This window comes from Camellia sinensis, chromosome 8, assembly GCF_055761805.1.
Source record: "Camellia sinensis isolate YWXY chromosome 8, ASM5576180v1, whole genome shotgun sequence".
Taxonomy (NCBI): Eukaryota; Viridiplantae; Streptophyta; class Magnoliopsida; order Ericales; family Theaceae; genus Camellia; species Camellia sinensis.
The window spans coordinates 153,399,172-153,405,171 of record NC_138968.1 but is presented as its reverse complement, the minus strand read 5'-3'; positions in this window follow the sequence as shown (position 1 = coordinate 153,405,171).

Genomic DNA, 6,000 nt, shown 5'->3' with positions numbered 1-6,000 from the left:
GAAAAAAATAAATGTGAAGGGCCCTAGAAATTTATTAATTGATTATCGACTTTGGGCCCTGAAAATCTTAGGACCGGACCTGATGATAGTCACAAGAAGTTGTTATCATAAAATTATACAAAGCTGATTGAGACCACTAAAAAAACAAGCACTAACAGCTCTAATGATCTGAAAAATATAAAAAAAATAATAAATAATAAATAAATAAATAAAGGGGGAGCCACCTCATTTGTGCTCCCTACTGCTCTCTTTTTAATGCTCCCAAACGTTAATCAAAATTATTTGATAACAGTAAATTATTAAATTCAGTGTATCTAACACTAAATTATTAATCTAAGGTACAATCAACAACAAACGAGAATGCTTAACAGTAAATTGCTGTTACTTTTCGCCTTTCATTTCCCTTCCTTTTATAAAATTTTGTATAAATTCATGATTCAAATATAACTGAAAAAAAATGAATGAAAAAAATGCATATAATCTAACTTTGCAATTGGCAAATCATTACAACAAATTAAGATTTTAGAAATAAAAATTTAGTGATAAAACTACTTTTTGATAATAAAATATTTTATTTGTCGAAATTGTCACTTTTATATTTTTAACGATGAAAGTAGTCATTTAATGATGACTTGCTATCTGTTTTGCGCAAACAATTTTGTCTAAAAAAATGGCATCAAATAGTTTTATTCTTGTGAATTTATTAGTGATATTTTTTAAATTTTACTAATAAATGTATATATATATATATATATATTTAACTTTTTAAGACGATATTTTAACAACGATCTTTACAACAACAGAATTAGTCCTCAAATATTTTTTGTAATAAAATTTTCACTTTTAGATATGAAAAAAATTGGTCCCTAAAATTTTTATATAATGTATTGAGTCTAAAGTAATGCTTTATGAAAATTAGACCATTTTTAAAGACTAATAATATGAAATTGATTTATCTTACTAAATTTTTTTTATCATATGATACAAAATAATGAACTCATATAACGTCATTATGCCTATTAGTAAAAACTCCAGTAAAAAAATTATTTGTGTATAATATTTTTTAATTGATATTGCCCGACACCAAAGGGTATCACTATTGATACAAATGCAGATACTATTATTTAAATTAACATAAATGATATACATCCAGATTCTGGGTCATTGAGGCAAAATTACGAGGAAGAAGAGACAGTGAAATAAAAAATAAAAAATAGGTGGCATGTGCATGTACCTAAAGAAACGAGTGAAACAAAACCAGTCAACTGTGAAGAGATCAACGAGCTATCCAAAGAAATTGACCGAGAGAGAGAAAAAATTATTGCTATGTTTTTTTTAATCAGCAAAATCTATTGAAAGATTAGGGGAAATTACAAAAAAAATAAAAATAAAAATTAGAGTTTGAACCCTTATAACAAAATAAGTCTTAATTTATCAATTTAAATTCTAATATTTTGATTTGTTTTCAATCTAAACTATTTATCTATTTTTATTAAATATAATCTATAAATATATATATATTAGCTATTAAACTCAATAAAATTGATATTTTAAACATTTTATATACATCTAATGGCTAAAATATATTTTTTGCATCGATTTAAATCCTTTTAATTAGAAAACATGATTCTTCCAACACCAAGTAATGCACCAGTAGTTGCTATTAATTAATCTGCTATAGTTAAAGTAAAAACAAACTTACACTCATTTGCTAATAGGTTATTTTAACCAAAAAAATCAGTACAAATTATTACACTCTTCTCTGTATTTTTTTTTTTTTTATATGTTTTCTTCATAAAAAATAAAGATTATTAAAATAACCAAAACCCAAACGGGCCGTGAGTTGTGTTGATCATGCCCATCATCATTTTTTTTGCCTTGCATTAGCCAATCTACAAATTTTATACTATAGTTGGATTTGCTTGCAAGGTGATATTCCTCATCTGATTCTAGTCCGAGAACTTGGGGCAATAATGCTCTTTCAAATCACATCAGCCAACCAAACAGTGCCCAAGATGCTGCCTGGATCAAATTGAAAAAAACACATCATCAAAGTAGATTAGATGCCTCTTAAAAAAAAATCAGTAAAGAAAAAAAATCAGTATAGACACGGAAACTGTCTAACAAATTAATCTTTGAAAAATCAAACCTTTTAATTTTTTTTCATTTACCTGTGTACATAGCCCCAAAGTAGAGTTAAAATGGTGAAAAACTACTTACATTACACTACAAGTTTTTGATGGTGTGCAACTAACCACTAAGGCCTAGTTTGGGACTGATTTTTTTAGATAATTTTTTGAGTTAAAAAATTTAACTTTACGTCATGTTTGTTTGAATGGACATGACTTTGGAATTAGACTAATAATCCAATAAAATTATTAATTCGATATTTGGTTAAACAATTGAAATATGTACTCATAATCCATCCGGATATGATATCCCACATATGATGAACTATTCAATCTCACGTAGGGGTGGGCTATAAATTAGAGAATTAAGCCAAAGTTTGAACTATTAGTCCTCCTTATAGTCCTAACTCAATCCAAACATAAGATAGGATACACAATTCAAAGAATTCGTAGTCCTAGAATTATTTGTCATGAAAATGCTAATTCAACCTAATCCAATCCGCCCAAACAAACATGGCCTTAGTGTTTTGCATTTGCACAAACTTTTTTAGATAGAATGGAAGAGCCAAAAGCACTTTCATAATATTTGTTTTACCTCCAATATTAATAAAATTTGACATAGGTGGGCTCATAGGGGCTTTTGGCCTACCACTTAAAGCCCAATGCATGATTCAAACACTAAAACTCAACATTATTGGAACCTAACGTTGCACTAAGAACCAATGACATCTAAACACTTGTCAAGAGAAGGATCAGCCACATAAGCAGACAAAGATCCTACAGAGTTATTACACCACATATCAGCCATTAATGAGGTCCCCTGTAGCATTTAATACGATAACCCCTTCACGTCGGAACAGAACAGCCTCACCATGAAGAAGGCAAGCTAGAACATAGACTTCGGCCAACATGACTGGTCGGAGTGGACAAGAAAATGATGAACAAAAGATATAAGCAGGTTTCTAAGGCAAAAAGAAGGTTAAGTTCTTTTATCACCACCTTACCTCTAAATTCCATTGGTCTTCCTTTCTAACTTGCTCGTCGGAGAGTTCGCTGGGGGACTCCCATTACCCATTGGACTCTTATATAGGTTTCTCAACAGGTCCAGCAATCGGACGACAGTGTGGGAAGCGTGGATCAGCCCGACCCGTTCCTTAGAGACCAGTAGTATCATTAGTTGGCGCCGTCTATGGGAACCTTTCACTCCATGTGACAATTGTGCTCATTGTCGCCGGAGACCAGGCCCCGATAATCCCTTCTTGCCACCAACCAAGGTGGATGGTCACAACGAGATCCATGGCTTCTCAACACAATGTTGCCCACCCCCGAGCCGACCCTCCTAACCCAAACAACCCACTTCAGTATTTCACAGAACTCACCAACAGCATCAACCGCCTAGCCAAACAAAACCAAGCCCTAATCAATGCTTTGCTTCAGCGAGACCTCCTTGTGCCTCCTCCACCACTACAAGATATCCCACCTAACTGAGAACGAACCTCGAGCCATCCCTTCCAACAAGCCCACCGCTCCAACTTGGAGGGTTTGCGACCCTCTCCCTAAGATATGAACCCGCCACCTCTGGGTCTACACCCATCAGTCCAAACACCTACTCCCGAAGGAGAGGCCAGTAGTGTCCAGCCTCCATTGCATTCTGGTGGTGACAACGTTCCTATCTGGGATGCGAAACTCCGAGCCATGAAACTCCAGCTTCAAGGAGTCATGCAGAACATACAGAATAAACCCTCCACAACAGCCAATTCGCCGTCTGTTGCCTCTATCAGGGACAAACCCCTACCTCCTAAGTTCAAAATGCCCTCAATCAACTCTTTCGACGGCACAATGGACCCGGTCGACCACTTGGAGACTTACAGGACCCTAATGATCCTCCATGCATTCCTTGATGAGATCATGTATCACGCTTTTCCCGTAACACTTAAGAGGTTGGCCCGACTGTGGTTTAGTCAGCTGCTGACAAACTCTGTCTCTACTTTCCAACACCTAAGTGATTCCTTTCTTAGCCATTTCATTGGTGCCCAGTGCCAGCGGCGTCCAGCAACTCAGATCCTCAATATCCGTCAGATGCAGGAGGAGTCGCTACGTAGTGTCGTCACCCGTTTCAACAACAAAGCCTTGCAGGTGGCGGAAAACGACAACAAGGTCATTCTCACGGCTTTCATGGCTGGTTTACGATCATTCAACTTCCTTTTCTCCCTCTCAAAAAACCCTTCAACCTCCATGGAAACTCTCATTTCCAAAGCCCAAAAACGCATGAACGCCAAAGATTCTCTGGCCGCCCGTCAAGAGTCTACAACCAAACAACTAACCCTCAGAGAGAAGAGAAAGGAATCTAAAACCAGAATCACCCAATACATACAGCAAGCACCTCAATATACCGACCAAACTGCTGACCGATCGGCACCTACCTGACCGCCCGGTCGGTTCGAACGGTACACTTCCCTCAATTTCCCCATGAAAAAAGTCTTGAACCAAATCCAATGAGATTACAACTTGAAATGGCCACAACCTTCCCGTTCTCCTTCCAACCGGCGAGACCAATCCAAATACTGCCGTTTCCATCAGGACCACGGCCACAACACCGAGGAATGTGTTAACCTCAAAGACCAGGTAAAAAGCTTGATACGCCAGGGGTGCCTCAGTCGGTTCACGGCAGCCCGTCCCCAGCAACGGCTATGGACTGAACCTACCAGGGGCAACCGCCGACACACCCCTCCCCAACCACCCGTACAACCCAACCAAGGCAATGATCGGCCCCCACCACAACCCCGAGCACAAGGCAACCCTACTCCTCCGGTTAGAGAGATCAGAGTCATTGCTGGCGGACTTGCATGCAGAAGACCATCTCGTTCGACCCAACGAGCCGAACTCAGAAAAATCAGGCAAGGCTCCGACAAAGAAGTCGTGACATTGGACAACCCCTTCAAACACCCTAAACAGTGGACGGAACCCATCACCTTTGCGAAGGCTGATTGCACAAGCATCTGTTACCCTTATGACAACCCCCTCATCATCTCTGCTCTCCTGTCCAATTACAAAGTCAGACGAGTGCTTGTCGACAACGGCAGCTCTTCAAACATCATCTTCCTGAACGCATATCGCCAGCTCAAGGTCAGAGAAGAAAGATTATCCCCTCTCCAAACCCCAGTGGTCGGCTTCACGGGGGATCGGGTGACCTCCATAGGCTCTATCGATCTTTCCATCACCATCAGAGAGTATCCACGGCAGACCACCAAGCTCTTCATTATTCTTGTCGTCGACTGTCCCTCTGCTTATAGCATCATCCACAGCTGCATAGCCCTTAACGCTTTTCAAGCAGTCACATCCACATACCATCTGTCCATGAAGTTTCCTACCGATCTTAGGGTCAGCACCGTGAGGGGAGAGCAGACGGTGGCTAGAGAGTGCTACGTCACTTCACTCAAAAAGATCAAGCTGAAGGAGGCTATGATCATCGAAGGACTCAACGTTAGAGACAAAGACAAGTTAGTTAGAGAGGAACCAGTGGAAGAACTTGTTGAAGTCCCCATCGACCCTACCAACCCAGCAAAAATAGCCAAGATCGGCAGCCAACTATCCTCCCAAGCCAAGGTCGACCTTACAACCCTCCTAACCGAGCACAGTGATGTATTTGCCTGGACCCATTCCGACATGCCAGGTATCGATCCCCCTTCATTACTCATCGTCTCAGCATAAAGTCCCATTTTTGACCTTTCTGCCAGAAACAGTGTGTCTTTCACTAGGAACGCAATGCCCTTATTACTCCTGAGGTAGACAAACTGCTGGAGGCACGGTTCGTCAAGAATGTAAACTACCCCAGATGGCTGTCAAATGTAGTTCTGGTCCGTAAAAACAA